This window comes from Scylla paramamosain, chromosome 8, assembly GCF_035594125.1.
Source record: "Scylla paramamosain isolate STU-SP2022 chromosome 8, ASM3559412v1, whole genome shotgun sequence".
NCBI classification, from domain to species: Eukaryota; Metazoa; Arthropoda; class Malacostraca; order Decapoda; family Portunidae; genus Scylla; species Scylla paramamosain.
In genome coordinates this window covers 6886449-6909889 of record NC_087158.1, presented here as the reverse complement: position 1 = coordinate 6909889, position 23441 = coordinate 6886449, and the positions used below count along the sequence as shown (strand labels likewise).

The following is a 23441-nucleotide window of genomic DNA, read 5'->3' as shown; positions in this document are numbered from 1 at the left end:
TTCTCTACTGTACTAAATACTGAACTGTCTTTTGTACTATTTCTCCATCTGTATCCTACCCAGTAATGGTAATAGACTGAGGAACTCCCCACCTTTGTTCATTTTTACTAAGTATTGTCCTAGTGGTAATCAGATGCAGCACTGATTTGCTTAGGAATTGGGTATCTGAGAATGAGTGGTTATTGGCACCAAGTGCAGCTCAGTTGTGGGTAACTCCAGTTGTTGGGAGCATTCCATGGTACACAGATGGTGGGATAGTCTTGCCTTGGACTCTTGCAAATGTGTACTATGTCCCAGTGAGTTTTGTTTTTATTTAACATGAATCCCAAGTTTATTTAGGCATTTCAGGGACTTATTGTGGGTGATGGAGATCTCCACAGCACTCTTCTCTTGCTGGGTGGGTAGCTGTAGAAAAATTCATATAAATAGAGATGTCAGATGTAGGTAAAATAGAGAAATGTTGATTTGATTGTGAACTAAATCCCACAACTTATATTATCTTTGATAAGAAAGGTTTCGTTTAGACCATGAAAATTGGATAAATGAAGCTGAGCATTATTTTACTGCAACAAGAAGGCACACAAAGTGAAGGAGATCGCATACTTGACTTTAGTTTGTTGTTCCTTTGATGGGGAACTTGTATCATTGTTAAAAGCTTAAATCCTGTAAAATAGTATGGATACATCTGAATCTTTATTCAGTCAAAAGTTTATATGATGTGTAGACTATTCAAGCTTGCCAGCCTGGAGCCTGGAGCCTGCTTGTTGTAGAGTTGTCCTATGTTCTGTAGATTTGCTTGATATTATAAACAATTATGATAAAATTTTTGTAAACAATTTTGTTCTTTATTTCTTTCAGTATCAGATTCAGTATTTTCTCCATCTTATGGCAGCATATATTTTCAACACAGAGTGAGGGCAGTGTCATTCCTCCTGTCCACTACCCCAACTTCTACTCCCAACACTACTATAGCAATGAGCGGTCTTGTGTGGTGGCTGAGGATTCTTTTGAAGAGGACAATGCTTCTGCTTCATCTGAGCAGGTCAGAAGGTGGATGGCAGCAGTACTAGTAGCAGACTGGTGTTACCTTGATGCTACTGCTACATTGCATTATTTGCATAGTTTTTTTTTCAGTTGTCATGGACTTTGTGTAATATATATAAAAGTATATGAAGCTCAAGAAACTTGTTGATAAGGTTTATGTTCAGCATACAAATTGTAGGATACAAAGACAAGGATTGAAATATCATTGCCACAATTCCTGACAAAGCATTTTGTGCCACAGAATATTCAGCAATGTAATGTTTGTTTGGCAAACAAACCAGTTTCCCTGAATGATAGCTTTATTTCTGCAGGTTAATACAGTCTCTCTATGGGGGAGAGTTTGGAGACAAAAGCCAAGCATATATATATATGTGGTTTGTGAGCCAAGCACACTGATCATTACATTATCATGTGTAGTTTTAATATGTAATTTAGATCAAGGACAGTGCAGTGATAGAGGAAAAATTATTCACTAGATTTTTTCAGAGAAGTTTTATGACATAAAGGATTAATTGAACGATCAGTATATATATTGGCTCACTAGCTGCATCTCTTTAACACAGAAAGCTTTCACTAATTATCTTGGCCCAATTCATTAAGTGCATCGCTGTTGTGGGAGGGAAGATATGAAGTGTTTCCCTGCCATCTGTGGGAGTTACATTCCAGAGCCTCCTGCAAATAGTTAAAATCTGTGAATATGGGAAACCATCCTTATAAGGATCAGAACTACCTATATTTGTAGTTTAAACCTTAAACTATGCATCTCACATTTACTAAGCAATTCACTTTAAGACAATAAAAAACAGTTATCATATGTATAGTACATGATATTTTAATTAAAAAATACAGTGCACTATAAAATAAAAGGGGAATAAGTTGATATGTACAATAAACCCTTGATATAATGAACTTCTATTTACCAAATTTCAGGTATAACAACCTATTTAAGGCTGCTGTCTGCTGCCTCTCTCTCTCTCTCTCTCTCTCTCTCTCTCTCTCTCTCTCTCTCTCTCTCTCTCTCTCTCTCTCTCTCTCTCTCTCTCTCTCTCTCTCTCTCTCTCTCTCTCTATACACATATATAGCAAATTTTCATCTCAAGTGACCCACTCTCCCCCCATGTGTGTTCGTTATATCTTGGGTTACTGTAATTTATAACTGAAAGAATAATTTGGGCTCTTTGGGCTGAAAGACTGAGCTGGTGGTGACACCTGGCAACTCTGAAAACTCCCCATTAGTTAGGTTAGGTTAGGGAAAACTCCACAAATATGCAAAACCATGAATATGTGAGGGAACGCTGATATATGCTATCTCTTATTTGTTGTAGATGTATTCCATTCTATTGGCACAGAACAATAGGAAAATGGCATCAAGGAAGTAGGGATGCCACCAAACTTTATGAGACTAGACATAACCTTGCACATAGAATTGCTGAACATAAAGGTATTTCTCCTTGAACTAATAATCAACCAGCTGTTCCATCATTTTCAGCAATAAGTTCCCATTCACATGAACATGATCATCCCTTTTTGTGACAAAGATTTCAGAATACTACACAAGACAGAGTCCAATATGGATACAAAATTATTAGAGGCAATATATATTACACACATAAATCCAGTACTGAATAATAACTTAACATCAAGTCAATCACATATTGTAAGATAATGTTTCGGAGGCCCGTTCCAATACCATTATCATAGTGTAGGAACCCAACTATTTCAGTCCCTCTCTCATTGCCATACAGGCAAGATGTGTGTGGATACTTATTGTTTTCTGTCAATCCAGTTTATAATCTTGGTGCTTGTAGTGTTTTGTTTTTTGTGTGTAGTGCCATATGATGTGAATTATATACAACTTTTACATAGTATTTTATTGTTTTTTTTAGCTTGAAGGTGCCTGCAGAAATAGGCAAAACAGCAACTGACGAAAGAATAAAGTTGAAGGAAACTGGAGTTTCCCTGCAAAACAAGTTATCAAGAAGACCTATACAATGTGTGTGTGTGTATATATATATATATATATATATATATATATATATATATATATATATATATATATATATATATATATATATATATATATATATATATATATATATATATATATATATATATATATATATATATATATATATATATATATATATATATATATATATATATATATATATATATATATATATATATATATATATATATATATATATATATATATATATATATATATATATATATATATATATATATATATATATATATATATATATATATATATATATATATCCTTATCATAATGCTCTTCATTGGCACTTGAAGCATGCATCACACTTTTGTATGATTGATCGTATAATTTTTCCTGAGTGGCCCAATCACCCACACTATCACATTCACTATCCAAGTCCTTCCTTCAGCCTTGACACACGCACTGTAATGATGGAACAGTATGTCACAACTAGATAAGTGTAATCAACTAGGTTAACACACACACACACATACAAGTATTTTTGAGGGCTTCAAGGAAGAGGATCTCAATGTAGCTCATATAAATACATGAATGTGGATAACTAAAGAAGAAAATGTGAAAATACAAGAAGCTTAACAGCGATGATAAAGGCATGGAAGGAAGAAACAGAAGTGGGTGGCGACAATGTAAAAAAAGATATCCAGTGATATAATAGAGATGGAAAGGGAAAAAGAAAACAAAGAACTGAGAATAGGTGACAAAAATAGTGGACTTAAATAAGAAATACTGTGAAGAGATTAAGAAACTCAAGAAAGAGAATGAAGAATTAAAGAAAACTTTGCAAGAGAGGTTAGGGTTGGAGGAGTGAGAGTTAGTTACAGAGGAAGTCAAAGGTTGGAAAGAGAGAGAACAGCAAAAGGTGGACATGGAGGACATAACAAGGCAACAGCAACAGAAACAACAAGGATATGGAAAAGCAAGTGATTAAAATAATAAAGGAAAAAAGTAATCTTGTGAGAGACACAGTACAGAGAAAGATGTGTATGGTGGTATTTGGGGTCAAGGAAAAGAACCTACCCATGAAAACAGCTAGAGAGAAAGAAGTGAAAAGAACTAAGGAAATTATAGCAGAAGTGGCAGAGGAAGGAGAGGGGAGAGTCGAACAAATTGAAGAGGTTTACAGGATCGGAAAGTATGACAAAAATAGAACAAAGCCAATGTAAAACAAGAATCATGTCACAAACAGCAGCAGAACATGTCTTGCAAAGAACAGGAAAATTGGCAAAAGCAAAAGGATTGAAGGAAATATGGATAAAAAGAGACATGAACAAAGAATATAGAAGTAAACTAAAAGTCAAAAAGTGAATAGAGAACAGGAAAGTTGTGGACATGAAAGTGAGGAAATGGTGGCACAAAGATGCCACACAAGACCACCAAACAGAAGTTTAAAGATTATGTATACTAATGTAGATGGTTTGGTGTCCAGCCTACTGGAACTTGAAGACTATTTAAAGAACAATAAACCAGATGTGGTATGTTTAACAGGAACCAAACTAGAAGAGGAAATAAAGTTGGGATTTGCAAAGGAAGGATACAGTACATGGAAGAGGGACAGAAAAGGAAAGGGAAGAGAAGTGATGATATTGGTAAAAAAGGATATTGTTGTTGAGGAAGTGGAATATGGTGATGGAATGGTAGAAACAATGAGTGTTGTGATTAAGATCAAAAGATGTGAAAAAAGGAAAATCATTGTGAAATACATACCACCAAAAACTAATGCATGGTAGACTAATAAATTCAAAAGTATGCAACTAGAAACAAAAAAGTAGTATGGAGGAAATGATAAGGAAAGGTAACAAAGTACTCTTAGTAGGTGACTTCAACACTAAAAGAATTAACTGGGAGGAGATGGAAGTAACAGAAAATGTTGGGTCATGGAGTGAAGAACTTATGCAAACCATGATGGTGAATACAACGAGACAGTGGGTGAATGAGCCTATAAGATGTAGAAGAGAAGAAGAACCATCACAGCTGGATTTAGTGTTTATGAAAACCCCAGAAAGTAGACCAAGTATACATTGTCTGAGTTCAATGGGAAGAAGTGATTATGTGACAATAGAGATAGTACTACAGGAGGAAACAGCATTGCACAGGAAAGAACAATACAGAAATTGGAGACAGAACTATGCTAAGGCAAACTTTGCAGAGCTTAGTAAGTTTTATTGAAAAATTAAATGGAAAGAGCAATTTGAAGGTAAAGTAGTGCAAGAAAAATATGAGATATTTTTGAGCAAGTATAGAGAGGGGATGCAACAGTTTGTACGGTTATAAAATGAAAATTGGGAAACATGAACGGTATAATGGCAGGTGTGTAGAAGCAAATAAGAACATGGAAAAAAATGGCTATGGCCTGTTTTAAGACTATACAAGTGGAAATACCCTGGTCTGAGGCAATTTTCTCTCTCTCTCTCTCTCTCTCTCTCTCTCTCTCTCTCTCTCTCTCTCTCTCTCTCTCTCTCTCTCTCTCTCTCTCTCTCTCTCTCTCTCTCTCTCTCTCTCTCTCTCTCTCTCTCTCTCTCTCTCTCTCTCTCTCTCTCTCTCTCTCTCTCTCTCAAACAAAAAATAAAAAGGTGGAGAAACAAGGGGAAAGGGAGATGAATGAACAGAAGGTAGCCAAAATCAAATTTGTACATTTGTGTGTGTTTGCATTTGTTTCTTATTTGTATTTTCACAGATTGACCCAAATCTAAATTACCATTTTTAATGAGAGAGAGAAAGAGAGAGAGAGAGAGAGAGAGAGAGAGAGAGAGAGAGAGAGAGAGAGAGAGAGAGAGAGAGAGAGAGAGAGAGAGAGAGAGAGAGAGAGAGAGAGAGAGAGAGAGAGAGAGAGAGAGAGAGAGAGAGAGAGAGAGAGAAATCACAAATACTTACTAACCTGGAAAGTGGAGTCCTTGATGATAAATTGGCTGGGATCAGCAGGGTGAACTGTGGCAGAAGTTTGGTGCATGGCAAATATGGCTTCAGGATGAGTAAATGGAGAGGCAGGAGGGAGTGATGGTTGTGGGGGAGATGATGAGTGAGCAGAAGGTGAGAAGGATTAGGAGAAAAAAGGTGATGGTGCAGAGAATGATGAGGAATGGACTAATGGGGAAGAGGAAATGTGAGATAATTTTGAGGACTGGAAGGCAGTAATAACAGGTGGTGTAGTGCTGAGGTGAGTATGGTCTGAGGCATGGCCAGGAGCTGCTGTATGACCAGATTTCTGAGTTTCCAGTGAAAGTGTCTGGCCAAGAGTTGGAGATCTGGCAGAGAAGCTGTGGCCAGAGGAAGGAGGCTTGGCTGCTGCACTAGACCCATAGACCACATCTTTGGAGTGGCTTTGGCCTTGAGGTGCAGCCAGGTAGCTGTAGCTCACCACCTTTTTTTTTTTTTTTTTTTATGTAGGAAGGATACTGGCCAAGGGCAACAAAAATCTAATAAAAAAAATGCCCACTGAAATGCCAGTCCCTAAAAGGGTCAAAGCAGTGGTCAAAAATTGGTGGATAAGTGTCTTGAAACCTCCCTCTTGAAGGAATTCAAGTCATAGGAAGGTGGAAATACAGAAGCAGGCAAGGAGTTCCAGAGTTTACCAGAGAAAGGGATGAATGATTGAGAATACTGGTTAACTCTTGCGTTAGAGAGGTGGACAGAATAGGAGTGAGAGAAAGAAGAAAGTCTTGTGCAGCGAGGCCGCGGAAGGAGGGGAGGCATGCAGTTAGCAAGATCAGAAGAGCAGTTAGCATGAAAATAGCGGTAGAAGACAGCTAGAGATGCAACATTGCGGCGGTGAGAGAGAGGCTGAAGACAGTCAGTTAGAGGAGAGGAGTTGATGAGACGAAAAGCTTTTGATTCCACCCTGTCTAGAACAGCAGTATGAGTGGAACCCCCCCAGACATGTGAAGCATACTCCATACATGGACGGATAAGGCCCTTGTACAGAGTTAGCAGCTGCGGGGGTGAGAAAAACTGGCGGAGACGTCTCAGAACACCTAACTTCATGGAAGCTGTTTTAGCTAGAGATGAGATGTGAAGTTTCCAGTTCAGATTATAAGTAAAGGACAGACCGAGGATGTTCAGTGTAGAAGAGGGGGATAGTTGAGTGTCATTGAAGAAGAGGGGATAGTTGTCTGGAAGATTGTGTCGAGTTGATAGATGGAGGAATTGAGTTTTTGAGGCATTGAACAATACCAAGTTTGCTCTGCCCCAATCAGAAATTTTAGAAAGATCAGAAGTCAGGCGTTCTGTGGCTTCCCTGCGTGATATGTTTACCTCCTGAAGGGTTGGACGTCTATGAAAAGACGTGGAAAAGTGCAGGGTGGTATCATCAGCATAGGAGTGGATAGGACAAGAAGTTTGTTTTAGAAGATCATTAATGAATAATAAGAAGAGAGTGGGTGACAGGACAGAACCCTGAGGAACACCACTGTTAATAGATTTAGGAGAAGAACAGTGACCGTCTACCACAGCAGCAATAGAACGGTCAGAAAGGAAACTTGAGATGAAGTTACAGAGAGAAGGATAGAAACCGTAGGAGGGTAGTTTGGAAATCAAAGCTTTGTGCCAGACTCTATCAAAGGCTTTTGATATGTCCAAGGCAACAGCAAAAGTTTCACCAAAGTCTCTAAAAGAGGATGACCAAGACTCAGTAAGGAAAGCCAGAAGATCACCAGTCGAGCGGCCTTGACGGAACCCATACTGGCGATCAGATAGAAGGTTGTGAAGTGATAGATGTTTAAGAATCTTCCTGTTGAGGATAGATTCAAAAACTTTAGATAAGCAGGAAATTAAAGCAATAGGACGGTAGTTTGAGGGATTAGAGCGGTCACCCTTTTTAGGAACAGGTTGAATGTAGGCAAACTTCCAGCAAGAAGGAAAGGTAGATGTTGACAGACAGAGCTGAAAGAGTTTGACTAGGCAAGGTGCAAGCACGGAGGCACAGTTTCGGAGAACAATAGGAGGGACCCCATCAGGTCCATAAGCCTTCTGAGGGTTTAGGCCAGCGAGGGCATGGAAAACATCATTACGAAGAATTTTAATACGAGGCATGAAGTAGTCAGAGGGTGGAGGAGAGGGAGGAACAAGCCCAGAATCGTCCAAGGTAGAGTTTTTAGCAAAGGTTTGAGCAAAGAGTTCAGCTTTAGAAATAGATGTGATAGCAGTGGTGCCATCTGGTTGAAGTAGAGGAGGGAAAGAAGAAGAAGCAAAGTTTTTTTAACCTCACTGCCTGTCAGGGAAGAGCTTTTTTAATTTCCATTTTAATCTTACATGATTAAGGTCATATGATTAATAGTTATACCATCTTCTGTATATCTAGCCTGGAGGTTGAGATGTGATGGAATGATAGGTGGAAATAGGTAAGTATATTTCATACAGGAACTGCCACATGTATGCCTGATGGTTTCTTGCAGCTTCCATTTTTTATGTTCTTATATTCTTATGAGTATGTATCTTGAACCTAGATTTAGGAAAAAATTGCTTGTCTTATTATCACAGGAATATTGATCATAGAAAAGAAACACTCATCTTTTGTACTTACATTTTTTTATTTTTATTTTTATTTATTTTTTTTTTGTGAATGTGAAAGAAAATGCCCTGACAGAATTATTTTTTCTTTTTAAGGAACATAATGAAAAAAAGTTATATTTGCAATTGTCATGTTTGGAATGATTGGGTTAACTATAATTAGCCTTAGTTTGTGTTGGCTACACACACTGGATCATGTGTGTTGCTGCTGTGATTATTAATGAGTGTAATTTCCAGAAATGTGATTTCAGTACTCAACTAGCAAGTCAGTTAAACACACATGATTTATTCAAAGCAAAAGACTATTCAGTGTGTTTGAAGACTACTTGATATTGATAATAAAACCCATCTTAATGCTTACTTTCAGGTTTTTTTTTCTGATTTTATTTTCAGACAAGGATATGTTCACATTGTTGTTGTTGTTGAGGAGAAACTGTTGTCTTAGTGAGCTATGAAAGCCCTGACCCATTCATAGCTATGAATGTTCCATGGTTCTTAGTTGCGAATGATTTTGCTTTAAAAAATTACCAGCACTAAGATGTTCATAGCCCACTAAGATAAATCTTAGAAGCATCTGGGAATGTGGCTTCTGGCTCCTCAGGGGTATGTTGTTGTCCGTCATAATAATGAAAGGCTTATGTGTTGTGTAAGAGTAAAATTAAGATAGCAGCCTGTTATTTATGGATAGCAAGCAGGCTGGAGGGAGGGAGAGTGTGAAGTGTGTGGGTGTCGTGGCGGGGAAGTGTCTCAGTGTGACACGTGAATCACTGCATGAGCTGTCATTGGCTGACTCTTCTCGTGCTGCTGTGGCGAGGGAGTTATTCTCTCTGGCCCCAGCAACTGATAGCTATCACTCAAGCGTGACAAAAAGGTTCTGTGGATAATTTCACTTGGATGGATTTTGACCCTAATGTGGGGTCCATTCTGATGTCTGCACTCTCTCTCGTCACGTTAGGAAGGTTGGGGAAGACAATGCAATAAAATAGTAATTTTGACCACAAGGGCACATAGATCACTCTGGCTCTGGGAACCTCATATAATATCTGATGCAATATGATCATAGGATAGTGCAATTAATTTTTTTTTTTTCCCCTTTCCCCCCCCTTTTTTCTTTTCTTTTTTTTTTTTTTTACGTAGGAGGGACACTGGCCAAGGGCAACAAAAATCCAATAAAAAAAAAGCCCACTGTGATGCTAGTTCCAGAAAAGGGTCCAAACCAGTAGTCAAAAATTAAAGGATAAGTGTCTTGAAACCTCCCTCTTGAAGGAATTCAAGTCATAAGAAGGTGGAAATACAGAAGCAGGTAGGGAGTTCCAGAATTTACCAGAGAAAGGGATGAATGATTGAGAATACCAGTTAACCCTTGCATTAGAGAGGTGGACAGAATAGGGGTAAGAGAATGAAGAAAGTCTTATGCAGCAAGGCTGCAGGAGGAGGAGAGGCATGCAGTTAGCAAGATCAGAAGAGCAGCTAGCTTGAAAACTGCAGTAGAAGATAGCTAGAGATGCAATATTGCAGCGATGAAAGGAGGCTGAAGACAGTCAACTGGAAGAGAGGAGTTGATGAGACGAAAAGCTTTTGATTCCACCCTGTCTAGAAGAGCAGTAATAGTAGAACCTCCCAGACGTGTGAAGCATACTCCATACATGCACGGATAAGGCCCTTGTATAGAGTTAGCAGTGGGAGGGGTGAGAAAAACTGGCAGAGATGTCTCAGAACGCCTAACTTCATAGAAGCTGTTTTTAGCTAGAGATGAGATGTGAAGTTTCCAGTTCAGATTATAAGTAAAGGACAGACCGAGGATGTTCAGTGTAGAAGAGGGACAGTTGAGTGTCACTGAAGAAGAGGGGATAGTTGTCTGGAAGGTTGTGTCGAGTTGATGGATGGAGGAATTGAGTTTTGAGACAATAAACAATACCAAGTTTGCTCTGCCCCAATCAGAAATTTTAGAAAGATCAGAACTCAAGTGTTCTGTGGCTTCCCTGCGTGAAATGTTTACTTCTTGAAGGGTTGGACGTCTATGAAAAGATGTGGAAAAGTGCTGGATGGTATCATCAGTGTAGGAGTGGATAGGACAAGAAGTTTGGTTTAGAAGGTCATTGATGAATAATAAGAAGAGAGTGGGTGCCAGGACAGAATCCTGAGGAACACCACTGTTAATAGATTTAGGAAAAAAAAGTGACCATCTAACACAGCAGCAACAGAATGGTCAGAAAGGAAACTTGAGATGAAGTTACAGAGAGAAGGACACAAGCCATAGGAAGGTAGTTTGGAAATCAAAGCTTTGTGCCACACTCTATCAAAAGCTTTTGATATATCCAAGGCAACAGCAAAAGGTTCACCAAAATCTCTAAAAGAGATGACTGAGACTCAGTAAGGAAACCCAGAAGATCACCAGTAGAGCGGCCTTGACAGAACCCATACGGCAATCAGATAGAAGGTTGTGAAGTGACAGGTGTTTAAGAATCTTCCTCTTGAGGATAGATTAAAAAACTTTAGATAGGCAGGAAATTAAAGCAATAGGACGGTAGTTTGAGGGATTAGAATGGTCTTCCTTTTTAGGAACAGGCTGAATGTAGGCAAACTTCCAGCACGAAGGAAAGGTAGATGTTGACAGAGTTGAAAGAGTTTGACTAGGCAAGGTGCAAGCACGGAGGCACAGTTTTGGAGAACAATAGGAGGGATCCCATCAGGCAACCTGTCTTTATATACCTTTCAAATCAGTAATTAATTAGAAAGTTATTATAATATCTGTACCACTATTTCTTACCATAGATAGTATACATTTAGTTCAGATAACACTCCATTCTTGGCATCACACTTATTGAAACATCACACAACATCTCTATAATGGTCAGAAACAAATCCATGTAGCCATGCACGGTGTGCACTGTGTTGTGTATTTACCTAGGTGTAATTTACAGGGCCCGAGCTACACTCATGTGGTCCCATCTCCATACCTATACATATCTAATTTTTCCTTTAGTTTGTGTACACTTGTTGCCAAAACTATACATATCTTCTTTTAGTCCATTCCAAACTTCAGTGTGTCTTTGTGGAAAACTATTCTTTGTGTTGTTTAGACATCTTCTTTTCCCCTGCTTATGTGAGTGTCCCATTCTACTGTCATGACTGCTTGTCTCTTTTAGTAATGGTTTTGTCATTACCAACTTCATTTTGTTTGCCAACTTGTAGATAGTTATCAAATCTCTTTCTCTCCTTTGTTCCAGTATTGGTAAATCTATTTTTTCTAATCTTTCTTCATAACTTAATTCCTCAAATTCTGCCACCATTTTTGTTGCTATTGTTTGTATTCTTCCTAACTTGTTTACATGCTTCTTACATAGAGACTACACAACTGCTGCATATTCCAATCTAGGTCTTATTATCATAGGGATTATTTTTCTCATCTTACTTTTGTTCATGAGGTAAGAAGCTGTACTATGTTTCATAGTAATCTGTAAATGTTCTCCATATTCTACCTGTATGCTTCTCTGGTTGGAAGTTATCTGGCTTTACTACTCCTAGATCCTTTTCTTCCTGGATCCTTTTAATATATTCGTTTTCTACCTTGTATGTCCAATGTGGTCTTCTATTCACTTCTGCACATCTCCATCATATGACATTTGCTTACATCGAATTTAACTTCCCATTTTTTGCTCCATTCACAAATTTTATTGGTCATTTTGTAGATATTCACAGTCTTTGCAACTTTTTATTTCTTTCTGTAATTTAGCATTATCTGCAAATAGGCTGTTGTAGCTATCAATTTTTTCAAGAATATCATTTATATAAACAATGAACAATACCATATTGGTGATAGTACTGACCCTTGTGGCACACCACTCTTTACTCTTTTCCAAACCAACTTTTCATCATTAGCTACTGTTCTCATTTCTCATCATTTGAAGTAATTTTCTATCCACTTTATACTTGTCCCATGTAGTCTCTTAATATTTTCAAGTTTCCACATAAGTCTTTCATGGGGGAACCTTGTCGAAAGCTTTTTATCAGATCTAGTTATATACAGTCCACAAATGCTTCTCTTTCCTACATGATGTCATCACTCTTGAGCTGAAGCTTAATAGATTTGTTACACATGATTTTCTTTTCCTGGAGCCATATTGTTTGTCTGTTATTATTCCTTCTTTTATAAGAATTCTGCTGCCCATTGTGTGTGTGTGTGTATGTGTGTGTGGGGAGGGGGACAGAATTTGATAATGACACTGACATTACAGTTGTTACTCTTCCTTCATAATGTGCAATTAGTGATTGGGTGCCAATTATACCAGAGACACTCTTCAGTGAATTCTTTCACTCATAATACCCCATAATCAATGATCTAGTGCCTCTAAATATTACAGTAATAAAATTATTTTGTAATCACCTTTCAAAAAGCATTACCTACTCAGCTAGACTACCAGTATGCAGAAACTTCTGCTAGCCCCTAAGCAACGGGTGTTTTGTGCAGAAACCTCTTCTTGTAATGAGTTTTTAGAGAAAAATAACTCTTATTCCTAGTTATATCTCATTTAGTACAGATTCTAGAATAATGAAACTTACAGCATAAGAAGCACCTATCCTTCTCCATTCTAGTGGTACTTTTGTCTGACTCATTATTTTAGTTCAACAGGAAGTAAAGGTGTGTTCATTATGCTGGATATAGTACTGGCTACAGCTCACTTGCCCCACCTGCCCTCACTGCTTTCCCCACATATCAAAAGGAATGTTCTTCCACTGTGACTCCTTGTCTAACAGCACTTAATGGGAGTGGATGAGGTTAGCTTGCATTTGCACTTAGCCATTCATTAGGATGAGGGCAGATCACCTCCTTCCATGATACTTGCCTTGTATAGAATACCAGATGGCAAGTCACTAAAAGTGGTAGGGAGCAGCTTTGTAAATGTTGCTAAGTTATGTTCAAAATATCTCTCTCCCACTTTCATTTTGATTTAAGGATTGAAAATCATGAGGCACATACATTCATTACCCATCAGAGCCCTGAGATGCACACCACTGTGTTGCTTGTTGCTCAGGGGGTTAAAATTATTGATACCTGAGAGATGTTACTCTAAAAACTGGAAAAATAAATAACAGGCAGCTCTAAATAAATTATATACTGTCGACAAATAACAACAGTAGCTTATGTAAAAAGGAACATAAATGCTTAGTACACATTTTTAGACCTCAGCTAGGATGTGAAAACATGAGCTAAAGCTAAACTAGATGTGATGTACTTTATGATTATGTCAGCTAAAGGCTTGTCCTTTAAGCTTGTCAGATCTGGTTTCAATCCCTGGTCACATCCACTTCCCATGTTTATATATATTTTTTTTTTTTTCATAATTTTTAATTTTGTAATAGGAAATGTATTTCTTTGTTTAACTATGACATTGGCAACATGGTGGTGGGATGGTCTTAAAAGATTTCATATAGGGGAAAGAATAAAGCCTAGTACGAACTTATGATGGCATTGTTTTGTTGAGTCAAACAGGAAATGAGTGTCCCACCCAAAAAAGGGAGAAAACATGAATGGAGCAGGGGCTTCCTAGTGAATACTCTGGTAAACCTTGCAAGACCAGAACCACACTTCCCAGACACACACTTTGGATTGTTTGGATACTTATTGTAGCACATTAAATTAATGAAACATCAGAAATTAACCTAGAAGGAAGAGCCATGTAATGCAGTGATAGGACACAAATATGAGCCAAAGCTAGATTAGCTGTGAGGTACCTCATGGTCCAGTTAGTTAAGGCTTGGTATTCTGGTATGTTCATTCCTGGTTCAGTCCCTGATCAGATCTACCTCCCTTTTTTTTCTTTTCTTCCCCTTCATGTAGGAGTGGCACAGGCCAAGGGAAACAAAAATTCCAGCAAAAAAAAAAAAAAAACAGCCACTGAGGTGCCAGTCCCCAAACAGTAAAAAATGTTAGTCAAAAATACAAGTTAAGTGTCTTGAAACCTCACTCTTGAAAGAGTTCAAGTCATAGGAAGGTAGAAATACAGAGGCAGGCAGGGAGTTCCAAGGTTTACTAGAGAAAGGGATGAATGATTGAGAATACTGGTTAACTTGCATTAGAGAAGTGGACAGAATAGGGATGAGAGAAAAAAGCAAGTCTTATGCAGCAAAACCAAGGGAGGAGGGGAGGCATGCACTTCACAAGATAAGAAGAGCAGTTGGCATGAAAATAGCAGTAGAAGATAGCAAGAGATGCAACATTGCAGCAATGAGAATGAGGCTGAAGATGGTCAGTTAGAGGAAAGGAGTTGATGAGATGGAAAACTTTTGATTACACCCTATCTAAAAGATAGCATACTACATACATGGACGGATAAGGAGGGGTGGGGGTGAGAAAAACTGGTGAAGAAGACTGATGCCTAACTTCACAGAAACTGTTTTAGCTAGAGATGAGATGTGAAGTTTCCAGTTTAGATTATGATTAAAGGACAGAGGACAGACTGAGGATGTTCAGTGTAGAGAAGGGGGATGGTTGAGTTTCACTGAAGAAGAGGGGATAGTTGTCTGGAAGGTTGTGTCGAGTTGATAGACGGAGGAATTGAATTCTTGGGACACTGAACAATACTAAGTTCACTCTCCCCCAGTCAGAAATTTTGGAGAGATCAGAAGTCAGGAATTCTGTGGCTTCCTTGTGTGAACTGTTTACTTCCTGAAGGGTTGGACGTCTACAAAAAGACGCGGAAAAGTGCAGGGTGGTATCATCAGCATAGGAATGGATAGGACAAAAGTTTGGTTTAGAAGGTCATTGATGAATAATAGGAAGAGAGTGGGTGACAGGACAAAACCCTGAGGAACACCATTGTCAATAGATTTAGGAGAAGAACAGTGACCATCTACCACAGTACCAATAGAATGGTCAGAAAAGAAACTCGAGATCAAGTTACCAAGAGAAGGATAGAGGCTGTAGGAGGGTAATTTGGAAATCAAAGCTTTGTGCCACTCTATCAAAAGCTTTTGATATGTCTAAGGCATCAGCAAAAGATTTACCAAAATCTCTAAAAGAGGATAATCAAGACTCAGTAGGGAAAGCCGGATCACCAGTAGAGTGGCATTGACGGAACCCATACTGTTGATCAGATAGAAGGTTGTGAAGTGATAGATGTTTAAGAATCTTCCTGTTGATGCATTAAAATCTTCAGATAAGCAGGAAATTACAGCAACAGGATGGTTATTTGAGGGATTAGAACGGTCACCCTTTTTAGGAATAGGCTGAATGTAGGCAAGATTCCAGCAAGAAGAAAAGATAGATGTTGATAGACAAAGATGAAAGAGTTTGACTAGGCAAGGTGCAAGCACAGAGGAGCAGTTTTGGAGAACAATAGGAGGGACCCCATCAGGTCCATAAGCCTTCTGAGGGTTTAGGCCAGCAAGGGCATGGAAAACATCATTGTGAAGAATTTTAATAGGTAGCATGGAGGATGGAGGAGAGGGAGGAACAAGCCCTGAATTGTCCAAGGTAGAGTTTTTAGCAAAGGTTTGAGCAAAGAGTTCAGCTTTAGAGATAGATATGATAACAGTGGTACCATCTGGTTGAAATAAAGGAGGGAAAGAAGAAGCAAAGTTATTGGAGGTGTTTTTGGCTAGGTGCCAGAGATCACGAGGGGAGGTAGATCTTGAAAGATTTTGACACTCTATTAATGAAGGAGTTTTGGCTAGTCGGAGAACAGACTTGGCATGGTTCCGGGCAGAAATATAAAGTGCAAGAGATTCTAGTAATGGAAGGCTCAGGTACCTTTTGTGAGCTACCTCTCTATCATGAATAGCAGGAGAACATGCTGTGTTAAACCAAGGTTTGGAAAGTTTAGGTATGGGCAGAAATATAAAGTGCAAGAGATTCTGGTAATGGAAGGCTCAAGTACCTTTTGTGAGCTACCTCTCTATCATGAATAGCAGGAGAACAGGCTGTGTTAAACCAAGGTTTGGAAGGTTTAGGTCGAGAAAAAGAGTGAGGAATGTAGGGCCCGATGCCAGACACTATCACCTCCGTTATGCGCTCGGCACACAGTCTCTGGCACAGAAGCAGTAGTCATTCCAAGGAAATTTAGCAAAATACCTCCTTAGTTCCCCCCAACTAGCAGAGGCAAAACACCAGAGGCACCTCTCCTTAGGAGATCCTGAGGATGGATTGGAGCAATAGGACAAGATACAGATATGAGATTGTGATTGGAGGAGCCCAATGGAGAAGATAGGGTAACAGCATAAGCAGAAGGATTAGAGGTTAGGAAAAGGTCAAGAATGTTGGGTGTATCTCCAAAACGGTCAAGGATATGAGCAGGGTGTTGCACCAATTGGAGGATAGCAAAGTTGAAGGCTAGTTCACCATGATGGTCAGTGAAGGGAGAGGAAACCCAAAGCTGGTGGTGAACATTGAAGTCTCCAAGAATGGAGGTCTCTGCAAAAGGGAAGTGAGTCAGAATGTGCTCCACTTTGGAGGTTAAGTAGTCAAAGAATTTCTTATAGTCTGAGGAGTTAGGTGAGAGGTATACAGCACAGATAAATTTAGTTTGAGAGTGACTCTGTAATAGTAGCCAGATGGTGAAAAACTCGGAATATTCAAGAGTGTGGGCACAACAGCAGGTTAAGTCATTGCGCACATAAACGCAACATTCAGCTTTGGATTGAAAATGAGAATAAAGAAAGTAGGAGGGAACAGAAAAGGGGCTATTGTAAGTTGCCTCAGACACCTATGTTTCAGTGAGGAAAAGAAGATGAGGTTTAGTAGAGGAGAGATTGTGTTCTAGAAATTGAAAACTAGATTTAAGACTGTGAATGTTGCAGAAATTAATGAAGAAAAAGTTGAGGGGGGGTCTCAAGAGACTTAGGGTTGATACCAGAAGACACTAGCCTTGATGAGCATCACCAACAGGACACATCAAGAAAATTTTAAGTTGGTTTTTACCTAATTATTTTTTATTATTTTATTCATAATACTGTACATGCATATCATAAATAAAGATGAGGTTTACTAGAGGAGAGGTGATGTTGTACAGATAGAAAATTATATCTAAGACAGCAAATGTTACACAATTTAATGAAGAAAAGTTATAATATACCAGTAAAATGCCTTGGAAGGCGATTAACGAGCAAAGATGTCAGTAATGCATCAGTGGAAGGGGTATTTCAAGAAGAGAGAGAGAGAGAGAGAGAGAGAGAGAGAGAGAGAGAGAGAGAGAGAGAGAGAGAGAGAGAGAGAGAGAGAGAGAGAGAGAGAGAGGCAACTTCAGGCACCCCACACATCATGCACTTGCCTAATATTCAAATCACTCTAGCTCAAAACTCTACAAGAGCCCAGTGGTTGTGCTATATACCACTTGGTAGGAAATTTCATTTTGTGTTCAGTGGTATCTATCCACTCTCATTGAGATAAAAGAAAATTGGTGAAAATTGCAGAAAACTGATGGTCACTTTACAAAAAGTTTTGTATTGTATTTTGCATATGCACAGTAGTGTTGCAAATTTCACATGATTTTTCATCATAACTTGTATTACTCTTATTACCAACAAAAATTTGAGCTTGATCAGTTAATTACTTAAAAAGTTGTAATTTTGACTTTGTGCATGTACAGTGCTACTTCAAAGTTGACGTAAGGAATTTTATTAAAATTATAACATGACACCTCTTAAGTTTCATTAAAACTGGTTGAGTAGTTTTTGAGAAATCCCATTTCTGACACCCTTCTACTTTTAGTAAGTTAACTTCACCCAATAGAAGAGATGAAAGCTATATCATAAAAAATTGATAGAGGTGTGCTATTATATGATGCTAATTTTGTTACGATCAGCCACGTAGTTCTGGAGATATTAGCGATTGAATAGGGTTATGGTCAGACCAAGCCAGGCCCCTCAAAACGAAACAACAACCTCCATAGTAAACTTTGTTTCGCTCATAATTAATTTCTCACTCTTTCATAAAAGAGAACATAGTTATCCATTCAATCATGAGTTCCCCTTCAATACAGGGAGTGTAATATATATACCTCCCATATTTATAATATATGAATTTCTCACTTTTTCATAAAAGAGAACATAGCTATCCATTCAATCATGAAGAGTTCCCCTTCAGTACAGGGACTGTAATATATATACCTCCCATATTTATAATATATGAATTTCTCACTCTTTCATAAAAGAGAACATAGTTATCCATTCAATCATGATGAGTTCCCCTTCAATACAGGGACTGTAATATACATACCTCCCATATTTATAATATATGAATTTCTCTCTTTCATAAAGGAGAACATAGAGTTCTTTGTTTAATCATGATTAGTTCCTTTTCATTACATGGACTGTACTAAATACATATTTTTTCTCAAGCTACTTTTTTAGAATACTTTTGGCTTAAGTTGAGAACTTGACCGCCCTGATTTGAGGAATGGTGAAGTGGAGCCACCAGGCACAATATCTACCAATTCACAAAACAGAGCAATGACTAAATTTTGACTTCTCTATTTCCTTAGTTTGGTGGCATCCCTACTTCCTTGATGCCATTTTCCTATCGTTCTATGCCAATAGAATGGAATACATCTACAACAAATAAGAGATAGCCTATAGCAGCGTTCCCTCACATATTCATGGTTTTGCATATTTGCAGAGTTTTCCCTAACCTAAACTAACTAATGGGGAGTTTTCAGAGTTGCCAGGTGTCACCACCAGCTCAGTCTTTCAGCCCAAAGAGCCCAAATTATTTTTTCAGTTATAAATTACAGTAACCCAAGATATAATGAACACATATGGGGGGAGAATGGGTCACTTGAGATGAAAATTTGCTATATATGTGTATAGAGAGAGAGAGAGAGAGAGAGAGAGAGAGAGAGAGAGAGAGAGAGAGAGAGAGAGAGAGAGAGAGAGAGAGAGAGAGAGAGAGAGAGAGAGAGAGACAGCAGACAGCAGCCTTAAATAGGTTGTTATACCTGAAATTTGGTAATAGAAGTTCATTATATCAAGGGTTTATTGTACATATCAACTTATTCCCGTTTTATTTTATAGTGCACTGTATTTTTTAATTAAAATATCATGTACTATACATATAATAACTGTTTTTTATTGTCTTAAAGTGAATTGCTTAGTAAATGTGAGATGCATAGTTTAAGGTTTAAACTATAAATATAGGTAGTTCTGATCCTTATAGGGATGGTTTCCCATATTCACAGATTTTAACTATTTGCAGGAGGCTCTGGAATGTAACTCCCACAGATGGCAGGGAAACACTGCATATCTTCCCTCCCACAACAGCGATGCACTTCTGTGTTAAAGAGATGCAGCTAGTAAGCCAATATATATACTGATCGTTCAATTAATCCTTTATGTCATAAAACTTCTCTGAAAAAATCTAGTGAACAATTTTTCCTCTATCACTGCACTGTCCTTGATCTAAATTACATATTAAAACTACACATGATAGTGTAATGATCAGTATGCTTGGCTCACAAACCACATATATATATATATATATATATATATATATATATATATATATATATATATATATATATATATATATATATATATATATATATATATATATATATATATATATATATATATATATATGCTTGGCTTTTGTCTCCAAACTCTCCCCCATAGAGAGACTGTATTAACTTGCAGAAATAAAGCTATCATTCAGGGAAACTGGTTTGTTTGCCAAACAAACATTACATTGCTGAATATTCTGTGGCACCAAATGCTTTGTCAGGAATTGTGGCAATGATATTTCAATCCTTGTCTTTGCATCCTACAATTTGTATGCTGAACATAAACCTTATCAACAAGTTTCTTGAGCTTCATATACTTTTATATATATTACATAAAGTCCATGACAACTGAAAAAACTATGCAAATAATGAAATGTAGCAGTAGCATCAAGGTAACACCAGTCTGCTACTAATACTGCTGCCATCCACCTTCTGACCTGCTCAGATGAAGCAGAAGCGTTGTCCTCTTCAAAAGAATCCTCAGCCACCACACCAGACCGCTCATTGCTGTGGTAGTGTTGGGAGTAGAAGTTGGGGTAGTTGACAGGAGGAATGACACTGCCCTCACTCTGTGTTGAAAATATATGCTGCCATAAGATGGAGAAAATACTGAATCTGATACTGACAGAAATAAAGAACAAAATTGTTTACAAAAATTTTATCATAATTGTTTATAATATCAAGCAAATCTACAGAACATAGGACAACTCTACAACAAGCAGGCTCCAGGCTCCAGGCTGGCAAGCTTGAATAGTCTACACATCATATAAACTTTTGACTGAATAAAGATTCAGATGGATCCATGCTATTTTACAGGATTTAAGCTTTTAACAATGATACAAGTTCCCCATCAAAGGAACAACAAACTAAAGTCAAGTATGCGATCTCCTTCACTTTGTGTGCCTTCTTGTTGCAGTAAAATAATGTTCAGCTTCTTTTATCCAATTTTCATGGTCTAAATGAAACCTTTCTTATCAAAGATAATATAAGTTGTGGGATTTAGTTCACATTCAAATCAACATTTCTCTATTTTACCTACATCTGACATCTGTATTCATATGAATTTTTCTACAGCTACCCACCCAGCAAGAGAAGAGTGCTGTGGAGATCTCCATCACCCACAATAAGTCCCTGAAATGCCTAAATAAACTTGGGATTCATGTCAAATAAAAACAAAACTCACTGGGACATAGTACACATTTGTAAGAGTCCAAGGCAAGACTATCCCACCATCTGTGTACCATGGAATGCTCCCAACAACTGGAGTTACCCACAACTGAGCTGCACTTGGTGCCAATAACCACTCATTCTCAGATACCCAACTCCTAAGCAAATCAATGCTGCATCTGATTACCACTAGGACAATACTTAGTAAAAATTAACAAAGGTGGGGAGTTCCTCAGTCTATTACCTTTACTGGGTAGGATACAGATGGAGAAATAGTACAAAAGACAGTTCAGTATTTGGTACAGTAGAGAACACTAACCCTCACCTATAGAAAGAGATCAGCCGTCAATACTTTCAAAGGAATAATTTCATCACTGTAAAATGGTTCTTTTTCAGGTCCCTTCAATAAACCTTGCATGTCACTAGGTCATGGACCATGCTTCTATGAAAAGGCACAGATCAATGCCTCTTATGAAAGAGCACAGAGTTGATCAGGAATGAAAAAAGAAAAACTTAACTGACTTTGGAATCAAATATCTAAACTACATCTCTGTAAAAAAGATAGGGAGACTGAAAGAAATTTAATTGGAAAACATTCTATACAACATGAACAACCAAGGTCATGTGACCTTCTTAACATAACTCCTCCTATCAAATCACAATCTAAAAGCTTAAACACCTGATACCTTGAGCCTCCTACACACATTATGAACAGATGGTTCCCAGCCTTTTTTTTAGGAGATTAGTACAATGCCATGTTAACCTTCACATTATCATCCAAACATCAATTTAAAAAGCTAAATACTTATCAAGTGAATTTACACATGCTTCAACACTCAAATACAGAATCCTGCACACAAACTTGACATGCCTTTGACAACTTTTTTATTGTCATATAAGAGAAATAATAAATCACCACCTCATTTCCTTTCCTCTTATGTTGCTTAGTGTTTTGAGGACATGCTGCCATACATACATAGCAAAACACAAGTACAAAAATTAAGAGTGAAACATTGTGAAAACAAGGAATAAATATGTTTCATGTGACAGCATAGGAAGTGAAGCACAAGAAGTACAAGTGGCTAGGTGTACAGGCCACACACCTACCTGGCTTGGTCTCAGGTTCAACACCCGGGCTTGGAGGGCACGGCGGCCATGCCTGCTGCTAATGACCTGGCCTGTATCTGGTTCATTCGGGCTTCATCCTCAGCCATCAAAAGCTTGTTGTTGATAATTCTGTGCCATCACCAGGAAATGGAACAGAAGGAAAGGGGAGGTGAAGAGAAAAAAGACAGTGGGTAAGGATATAAGAACTTCTGAAAATATGCAATAAAGGGAGAATGGAAAAAGGAAGATGAAAATGAAATTTAGGAGATTACAAGGAGGTTGGTGGGTTCCCCTTGTTACTAATACTGTACATACTGTATATGGATGAATAAAGCTACAAAATATCTTTTATCTTGCCTCCTTAAAAAAAAGTCAATACTGACCTTCATTAGCATCCTTAAAAATTTCATCAGATACAAAACAAAACTGCTGTTATAGTGACTTAAACACTCCATATCATCTGTCAGCCCCTGCAGGCTCCACACTGAATAAAAGGGTCACACCTGTCAGTACAGCAGTCATGTGAACCTTTATGACTTGTCTCACCGTACTTGCACACAACCAAAATATATAAATGACCACATATTTTACACTTCCCTCAGCTTGTTAAGTGTGGTTCAACAGCCCCCACAACAAATGATCTGTCTCATTGTAGCAACAGCATGTCATGAAGATAATGTATGTATGAAGCATGTATGAAGATAATCATGCAAAATGAAAAGTGGAGAATTATCAGAAAATTCTGAATATAATGGAGCCAATCTGATTATTAACATGAATATGACGGAGTCAAGATTGACAAATGGAGCTAAGAAATAGCATATGTTGGAAATGGAACAAGAGGATAAAGAAACAAAGATGGGTAGTCGTAGAACAAAGTGATAGAGTGAGAGAAACTTGGAAGTAGCACTAGAGAAATGAATAAGATTACTTCAAGAACTAAATAAATGTTGAAAAATTTGAAAGTGGTGTATATATATATATATATATATATATATATATATATATATATATATATATATATATATATATATATATATATATATATATATATATATATATATATATATATATATATATATATATATATATATATATATATAT

At 37.7% G+C, this 23441-nt stretch overlaps 1 long non-coding RNA gene across 2 annotated transcripts; it reads right to left on the bottom strand.

The window, feature by feature from the left end:
* Positions 1-1183: 1183 nt before the first annotated feature.
* Positions 1184-22897, bottom strand: LOC135102743 (uncharacterized). Of its 2 annotated transcripts, none has more exons than XR_010269758.1 (4): positions 22338-22897; positions 20501-20632; positions 5942-6424; positions 1184-1716 (listed from the first exon to the last, which is right to left on the bottom strand). It is a non-coding gene; the product is annotated as an uncharacterized LOC135102743 (long non-coding RNA). The 2 variants fall into 2 exon arrangements; XR_010269757.1 differs by lacking the exon at positions 1184-1716 and adding an exon at positions 3336-3468.
* Between the last annotated feature and the right edge of the window lie 544 nt (positions 22898-23441).